Source organism: Ptychodera flava, unplaced genomic scaffold (genome assembly GCF_041260155.1).
Source record: "Ptychodera flava strain L36383 unplaced genomic scaffold, AS_Pfla_20210202 Scaffold_38__1_contigs__length_1544198_pilon, whole genome shotgun sequence".
In the NCBI taxonomy this organism is placed as follows: domain Eukaryota; kingdom Metazoa; phylum Hemichordata; class Enteropneusta; family Ptychoderidae; genus Ptychodera; species Ptychodera flava.
The window spans coordinates 1221976-1232211 of NW_027248360.1; positions in this window are offsets into that span (position 1 = coordinate 1221976).

Genomic DNA, 10236 nt, shown 5'->3' on the forward strand with positions numbered 1-10236 from the left:
AATACGTATGTTCTTATGACCCCGTTGCATGCTCGAAGCAAATCAAACATTAAGCTTTCTTTGAGAAATAAAGTACGAGAAGGACTTATGCTGATCCTTTGCGCATACGCGTATTTTTATGCAGAGGTTAACAAACGAGAGTCAAAAGAGGTTTTGGCATTTAGATCAACTATCCGAACTTTTTGGTTTTTTGACGAAAGTCATCTTCCCTCTACGAGGGGAAGCCAGATTCCATCAGAGATGGTGTCAATCACTGCTAACTAACTCTTTATGTGCGCGATCCATGAGTGGTGTCATAATTGACCTGTTACTTAACATGAATGTCACTTAAGTCAGTCATGGCTTTTCATAGGTGACGGTATTCCTACACACTTGTCAGGCCAAAACAGGTTTTCCGTGTGCAATTTTTTATATTCATCTCTCTGAATTGTGTCTATGTTTATAAGTTTCTTTTTACTTGATTAATCGGGATTACAGGTACTTTTATTCTAATGCCCGCAGGAAGAAAAAATAAATTGTTCATCGGAATCGCCGCTTCTACTTTGGCATATTTGAAATTTTTTTTGATCGCGGCAAATTCTTACTTCCGCATTACAAATATGTTTAGTACTGCCGCTGGTGGCGCCCTACACTTCGTCGGGTTTTCGCGGGCGCGCACGGGATTTTTAATGAGACTTCCTACGTGTTTGTACGGACTTAGTTGACCGCCAACACGTTGTTGTGACGTCTGAATTTGGCGAATCACGACGCAAAGTGGGTCGATTTGGTTAGGTTAGTACATGTCACATCATGAGTATTAATTTGATCGCCAACATTCGACGTGATGGCCAACAGTTAGTTCTAAAGACGCTATTCAGTGTTTGTCCTGATATGACGTTTGGCGATTTGTTCAACAAGATCGTGACAGCAGATGGACGGTGCATCCGATTGAATGAAAATTGCATCGAAAGTATAAAAAATTACGGCAATGACAAAACATGGTTGCGTCGATGTTAAAGTACGATCTGAATGATGACTATATAACTTCACTCCGATCACAGTACAGTGTTGTTAGACCATTGTGTAAACTGTGTAGAGACAGTGCAGACAGTGGTAAAGAGGTCAAAACATGGGGCCAAAGTAAAATGAAAAAACTCAGATGCTAGGTCCCACCAGGACAATATTAAAGGACAATACTGAATTGTTGGATTTCAGTGATTTGCTGTACATTTCAGTTTTATTCTGAGAGAATGTTGAAATATTCAGAATATGTTGTGCAAACACTAACTGTGAATGTAATGGCCTATGTTATTGTTGGGAAATATAGTCTAGAATTCAGTTACCAGTATCAGTGTTTCTTGTCTGAGATATTTCTGGTAAAAAGGGAAACAATTATCTTGCCTTGTCTGCATCTGTGCAAAAATGCCAGAGAACCGCGTTTACCTTCGACCTAAAAAAATGAAAAAAAAATTTCGCTCGCCGCTCCTGGAACTTGGTCCAAAAAATCCGATGAACAAGATTTGTTTTTTCTCTGGCCTAATCACATTTCATTAGCAACACGATTGGAACTAATTTGGGATAATTGGATGGTAAAGTAATGTCTGTTTAATCTGCAAATGTAAACTCATCTGCTTTTCTCTTTAGGCCTTGCACTTGTTTTGTGAGTAATTTGTAATATTGCAACGTTCAGCTATATGGCATCTAACAGTTGTGAGAAATTTGAAAAATATATGAAGATCCAATTCACCCAAATTAGTTCCAATCGTGTTTAGGGTTGAATGTGACTCGGGAAAAGGTACTCAGACACTCCGATTTTCTGGTCTATCGCTTGCAGACATTACTTGAGGGGGCTAGCTCATCATAAATCTCTTAGAGTGAGAAAAAAATCAAAGTCTCGTAAAAGTTGAAAATTGTATTTTTCCCTTGAGTTAACATAAAGATGATAGTCATTTAGATTACAAATATCGGCAATTCATTGGTAACGTAGTCTGTTTCTTTAGTACTGTACCAAAGTTTGTACGGTGACTTCTGGGGTTTTTTTGGCGAAACGCTCTCAACCCATCGGCAGTCGTCTTTTCAAAAACTGTAGAACTTTTAAGTGTATGATAAAGCCCAAATTATGAATCATGTTGTTATGATTTTTACATTTGTCATTTCTCTTCTATCTCTTGGCCATAAGATGTAAATTGCCTTTTTATGTAATTGTCAGGCCAACTTCGTTCTGTATCTTGTCGTTTCTTTCTCTTCCATTTGAAAGACTCTACTATCGGTAGTTAGTGACTGCAAGGCTTTAGTGACTGCGGAGCCTTATGGTGCACGTGGCAGGCTCTTGTTTAAAGTGGGGTGATCCTGCGGTGGTACGTCAAAGTCTATCTCACTGGCTTTAATCATTTAGCAGTCTTCGTATACCGTAACGATGAGAGGAAGTGATGGAAACGTAGAAAAAATCGGGAAGTTACACTTAAATATCTTATCGCATCTCATTTTCTTCCGCTGTCGATGTTGAACCAGGCCTGATGGGATCGCGGCGAGCATGCGCAAACTTGAGATATTACTTCATTTTGAAGGGTGCGGCATTTCTACGTCTGACGTGTTAAATTTGGACTGGTGAGTATTATTCTCTTCTCAATGTTCCCAATAATTTTAAGTGTACGATAACTTGTATCTATTTCTCAAAGTTACACTTTTGCTACTGACATATAATATACATTCAATTGTGCGACACTGTTGCATTTCAGTTAATATTGTTTCACTTCAGTTTTGTTTTAATCCATGACTCACCAGTAGTTTTAATCACATTCTTTTCGTTTGTTTGGGCCATGTGCTTTCCTTTTTCAAAGAATACTTATGGTTATCATTAAAAGTCTTCAAAATTTGTTCAATATGAAGTTCTCTATTGTTTCAACTCAGTACTTTCGTTTCTCATTAACATTTTTAACGAGGTAGGCATAAAGGTAGGCCGATTTAGCTTTAGCATTTCTCATATGCCTCTGCGCTTTGACGAAATTGTCACTTTGGGTAAAATGCGCCTCGAAAGTAAAAGACTTAAACTTTTACTCAAACCTTCCTAAATGATACTTTCAACCATTCTCTTACTAGATCAAGAATAAAAATCCGGAGTCACCTTGCAAAGTTTTGTACTAGAGAAACAAATTACCTCAGGCTGACACTCATCAATATTTGAAATTCAAAATGGCCGTCGTCCCTGTGTTAATTATAATAGAAAAAAATGAAAGTTTGGATTTTCGAAAAACTAATTAAGACGGTGAAAATTTGTCTCATTCAGAAAGCCATAGAATGAGCCCCCACAATTGTTAGATCAAAAAAGAATTGTCAAAAATTGAGAGTCCGGATATGGAGTAAAGCTTCCATTCGTGACCTCAAAGTCGATAGGTGGCATATGGCTAGGTCGAAGGTCAATCTGACGAATTGTTTCAGTGTATTTCTTCTGATGAAACAAAAGGCGTAAAAACATTTAATCTTGTTAATTTTTGCTATATATTTGGAATCACTGTAAAGGATGTCCATTATAATTTTGCCAAGTAAAACGGCATTCTGACCAACTTTAAAAGCGAAGTCCGTATAAGAGATGAGGAGATATATGGATGCAGAATAAAAAATGCACAAGTGAACAATGCGGCTTATAGCTTCATCACTCTTCCAACGTAAAAATACACAAATCAAAGCAAGAAACGGGCCCCTTGCAAAATCGGAGAAAGTCATCTCAGCTAACATGTATTACGGAATAGGCAAAGTTAGTACTTTTAAAGTTTTATGAGTGACAACAAGGGCTTTACGTTATTTGCTATTATCTGGCGCCAAATGTGTGTTTCATTGCATATAACTCAGCCACGGGTGTACTGTGATAGGTGATAAATAAAGTTTGTGACTGACAAGAACTTAGGGTTTATCTATCTGTTGCAAAGTCATTGCTATATCAATCTATTTGTCCTTTCATCTATCTGTCCGTCAACCCACTTTCCCTGTGTACATACGCAATGCCGCATACATGTATGCACAATATTACTGGTCCGCATAAATAGACACGCTACAATTACCAACGAAAGGTTTTGCCAGCATCGTTGCTTTTCTGTACTCCTGCTCGTACTAACTTTGTTTGGGTCAGTTGTATGTTACACAGCTTCAAAACGATCAAGACTTACCAAGATCAAGAGAACTAACTAATTTTCGATAATATCCTGCGTCAGGGTAATATGGAAAGGCACTTTCACTGACTTGTTTCCCGCCTTTTCTTTCTCGAAGTGTATTTAAAAATCCGTTTAAAGCCCCCTCGGGGATATAGATTATGAAAAACTTGTATTGCTGCCGGGTATCTAGAATTTGAAACAAGAAGCCAGTAATAAGATGACCTGCTTCTGTCGGAAAAAGGCTGTCCCTCGAATTTGGTTCAGAAAAAAAAAACGTACTAAGATTAAAAAGTGTAAGGTAAATGCTACGTCACAACTAACTGATAAATAAAAGAGATAAAACAAATTGAATTTGTATGCGTATTACACTTAGAGGAAAATGTCAATATGTCGATGTAGTGACACAAAATCAAACTTTGAACGAAATAAAAGATGACTTCTAGCGGTTGATGATTCACACGTATGCTGAATTGGCTGGCGAAATTTTTTTCAGTTTCGAATGTTACATATTTCACACACAGAAACATAACACTATTGAAACAATGCAATCTACAACACTGATTCAACTTCAGGATTTTTATAAGATGTCAAAGACAATCAAGGACGGTCTGTCACTTACACAGAACGAATATTGACTCGGCTACCTTTTCTTTCAAACTCTTATTATATGAAAAGAAAGCTTACATTTTTTCTCCATAGCAAGTCTTGTCCAAAGTGGGCTCGGTGTGTACCATTGTAGTATGGGTCACGTACGAGAAAACGAAGTAAACTTTCCGCGGACATTTTGAAATTTCACGAACTCAGTATTATCTTTCTAGGATCAATAGCTGAGTTTAATTGCAGAAATCGAAAATCTCAAACAAAACCACATTTATCTTAAAAAATATACTGATTTTAACTTACATTGCCTACGAAGTAACATAGACAAACGGTGAGCTCACACTCTTTTACATTACGCATAGGTGAATTTCATGACGAATTGAGTCCAAGAAGTGATAGGCTGTGAAAACTATTCGATGGGAATGAATGTACACATAGTAAATACAGCGAAACTGAATAACGATACTCAGAGAAGTAAGATCCATTTCTTTAAAAATTCAAGATCAATAATATCATCATCTTAAACATGATTTGGAGCAGTCGAAGCCCAGCTCTGCATTAGTTTCGAAATATGATACTCTTTTTCCAATTGTCTACATCTACTGTTTCAATTGGTATCATGTCTTAGCGGAGCTGAAACACTACACTCTGTGATTAGCAATCATACGGAATGTTTTTAGAAGAGTTTTGAACTTGTAATTTTACTTAATCACTTTCACATAGCATTAATTTCAGTCGTGAATGCGTTCAATGGATCGAGAATGGCATAATTGCATCCCTTCGTTTTGCGTCATGTATGTGTAGGCGGGGCAGACTATCGCTGTACCTGTACACATATGTAAAACGCATTTCAAATTGCTGGCTCTGTTGCAAAGATGGATAGTGGAAACCGCGGCAAAATTTGGAGTATTTGTTTAACAAACCAACAAACAAGCAGACAAATTAGACTTGTCTAACGTAGGCCGTGAGACTTTCATTGAAATGAAATCTCATAGGAACAGTTTATACACGAATGTAAAATTGTTTGAAATTTGGTTCCGTTTTCTTTCTGCGGAGCGAAGTTATGCAAACGGTCAGTGAATGAGCAAATGATTTATTAAAAGGCAATTTTCCTACTGACAACATGAAACAGTGAACAAATATAGGTATGGCCTGATATAGCTTTTCATCCAAATTACCCTTAGTTATATCAGTCACACCTATCAACATTCTTTCATGCATTTTGTCGTGCATATCATGTATTATTTGCTTACATCTTGGGCAGCGGACTTGTTAAGATGTACGACATATATTTGCTGACATCTGATAAATTTTTAAAACTGAGACTCGTAATAAATCTACACAAAGGTGATCATGTTTTTTGCGATCACACAACACTTTTTGTATGACCAACATGCATGCTAGTAGGTTAGTCCAAGCAATTGCATTTTTACGGACCATACATACGGGGCATACCAGAGTAGAGATCGACGAAGTAAGAGGGGAGCGTAGAGGGCGCCCTCGGGCGACGGATCTTTCAGTCTAGTTGGACCCAACACGTGAAACGTGTCAGTAGAAAAAGAACCCGCATTTCATATACTTTTCGAAAATTAATACAATGACAAATTTTCCCTTGAAGAGAGCTTTAAATAAGCCCCACAAGTGGCAGTTCAGGAAAGAATTGTAAACATTTTAGAGTGCAAATAGTAACACTGCATGAAAACCCAATAATATACTTACTGAATTAGCAAGGATTAATGCCTTTATTTTAGCTGATTAAGAGTGCATATACAGATGAATACGGTCAATAATACATTGCTAACTTGTAGCAAGCCTGTATTCATGTGGATTCAACTGAATTAACGTGTATTATTCTACAATATAGGCAACTCATTAGTATGAATTTATCTGTATTATTGCGTTTTGATGCAGTGTAAAATCCACATGAAGTGTACTAAAAGATACAACTGCAAAGGGAGAAAAGGCCTTTCGGTTTCTGTGTCTGTATACCTTCAAGAAAACAACCACACCCCTTGAGCAAGCAAGTAAGGGACTGGTCAATTTCTTCAGCCTGGGGACGGTGGATTCAAGGAGGTCACCCTTTTTTGGTGATGGTGAGGGGTCATCATGTTTTTGAAAGGCTCGGGGGCAGTGTGTTTTTGAAGACACCGGTTCATTCTTGCAAAAATGCACTGTACCAGCCACAAAATGCATCATTCATGTGTAGTCGTGGGTGAGCCTTTCAGCGCGTAACTTAAATATATCGGATATACCTGTCAGATATATCTGCATGTTTGCAAATTGAAGGCCTGTTTTGCAAAGCATCATAGCAGCCATAAAGTGTATCATTCAGTTACAGTTTTCGGCACGCCTAGTAATTTTTTTGCTGCTTTACAACATATATCTACTCCTGTACCTTAAAAATTTACAAAAGTCTCATCACATATAGCAATAACACTCATTATTGACAATGATCTATAGTTATGGCCAACTACTCATCCAGAACTCCTTTGAATATCCCAACCTTTAACATGCTTTTGTATATCTCAATCAACGTATTTAGTAATAACAAGGGCAAGAGCTTTCGTTTTGTTCGGATATCAACAATTGTTAACGTTGTACCAAACTCATTCCTCCAATTATTTTGACGACCTGTGATGACCTTTGACCGACTTTCATGTTCGTCAGCATCCGCAAGAGCTATGGGTTTGGATTTTTTGTTAGACATTGACTACTATGTGACCAAAATTTCTCCCATTTTCTCGAATAACCTTTGATGACCTTTAACCGACTTTAACGTATCTTGGCAACCACGAGGGCTGGAGCTTCAGCTTTTGCTGGATATTGATCAGCATGCAGCCTGAACGGAGGGTACCTAATTAGCATACATTAATGGGAATTACGTTTGAATTCAGACAGCGCCCTCTAGTCGGAGATTGACCGTTAGTAATTTTTCACGGAGATTTTCATCACTGAATTTTACCGTCATCGTTGGTCAATCGTATCTACTTTATGGTGATATTGAATGAGACTGTTGGAAAGTATTTGCATGTAATTTTTTTAGAATTTCTATGCTGTGAAACTGTCATTTTAACGATATGATTGGTTTTTTGGGATCGACTGAAGGCCCAAGTTTAGCGATGCCGCAAATACATGCAATGATATTTACGCCAAAAAGAAGACCTGCAATCGATTTTTCGTGGTTTTAGAAATGTTCAGACGTAATTTCAGTTTGGCTCAAGGTCTGGATACAAACTTACAGACATTTAAACTTGACCCGTGAATCGGCGTTTCCATCATGGCGGCCTTCACTTCGGATGTACTGAGTACGTGTGTGTGTGTGTGTGTGTTGTGCTTGTGTAAGCGTTCTGAACAAAGTGCTACAGTGTGATAGTTTTCGAACAGGATGGTGAATTTCGCCCAAAGCCGTTTCATAAATGACAAGCATAACAAAATCTTATTATCATACCTTCGAAACTTTATTGTGTTTATCCTCAAACTGTTAACACGACGGAAGTGGTATTTAGAGGGTAAATTGTCAAATTTTTGACCCGATGTTGAGTGCGTAGAAATCTGACTGCTATCGCAGTAATCGGACGTCGTATTTGGATTATTATTGTAGGGGCTAAATATTGATATTTTGAAACTTCAAACCCCAATTTTCAATTTAAGTGTGTTTAGAAAACTGTACATAAATATTTCGTGATAAATTAGTTACATGGACGACGCAACTATATTTCGACGTGTATGGCGCTTACATATCGGACATGGACTGTCTCTGTGTGTTGCTTTCGACGCCTTGTATCGTACGGTGTGGCTAATTTCGCCAAGTTTGTAGCGCCCGAAATAGCTTGTACCAAAAAAAAAATATCCAAAACGGGACGGCAGCATCACCTGACTGAATATGCAGTACTATGACTTGTAAAACGCGATTAATACAGAGCGAAGTGAGTACAACGAACTATCATGTAGGGCGTCTTATTTCTGTACACGTGATGGGAAACCCGTGAACAACAGCGTAAAACAGCTATACTTGCATTGTCCGTTTGCCGTACTCGGCAGCGTGGACGCCCGCGCCTCAATTCAATGCGCACACCAGTCTCTACACGGTGTCACTTAATCATGCCGCAAATACATGCAATATATCGTACGGCCCTGAAATTTGGACCACTTACTATCGATACTATTAGGAACATTTTCTGAAAGTTTCAGTTTGGCTCAAGCTCTACAAGACCCTTAAAAGTTAGGTTTTTTGGCAAAAGTTGGATTCCAATACGTCGTTCGATCGTCCGCCTTGGCACTGTAATTGTGCCATCGTAAAAGAATTTTGCACTCTCTGGTCAAATACTTTGAAAAATCTTAATAAATGGTTTATTGCAATGAAAATCGGCATATATAGTTAAAAGAAGGATAAGTTTCTGTTTGAGTTCACGGCCTTGTTTTTGAGATCGTACGCCGGTCTCTCTCCCACACACACTTCCGCACTCAGCGAGGTAGCGAAAACGAGGCTCTCGAACACGATAAAATATGCAAATTTGGTACCCTCCGTTCAGGCTGATGGGACAATGTTTTCGAGACTTTGGGAATGACCTTGACTGATCATACATGTTTGCTTCTAGATATTATTTTCCTTTTTGAACAAACCTTTATGACACCTATGAATACAGCTCATTTAACTGTTCAATTTTGGCGCTGTCAGATGCTTTTGCCCCGACAACGCTGCTTCCAGCGTTGAGAAGTCATCTGATTATGCCCAATGCGGAAATTTTAAGAACGCCGTGTTTTCGATATCAATTTGTCGTATTTTGGGCTGAACAATAATGACTATTATCTATCTATCTATCTATCTATCTATCTATCTATCTATCTATCTATCTATCTATCTATCTATCTATCTATCTATCTATCTATCTATCTATCTATATATATATATATATATATATATATATATATATATATATATATATATATATATATATATATCGAAGTGTACAGATGTCCTCGTGGGAATTTACAGAGCTCGATGCTAAGCAGACAGTTATAAATAATAACACAATCACAAATCTGTTACTTAAGTTTCTTGCATCCTGTAATCTTCAGACAGAAGGGTTGCAGGACGCATGAAATTTAAGTAACAGATTTCATTACTTTGTACTTGAAACAATTTGTGTTATTATATATATATATATATATATATATATATATATATATATATATATATATATATATATATATATATATATATATATATATATATATATATATATATATATTATATATATATATATATATATATATAATATATATATATATATATATGTATATATATATATGTCGGCCCCTCTGTACACACAGTTGCTTCATAAGTGGATACGCGGCGAAGGCCCCGTACCTGACTGCGGGTAGCAACTACTGTAGGGAGCACGCACTTTTGAACTAAAACGAAGAAGTTATCGATTAGAGTTTACTGAAATTTGCATGCCAACGAAACCAGAAACCTACATGAAGTGGGTTTGAGGTCGTCTGGTGC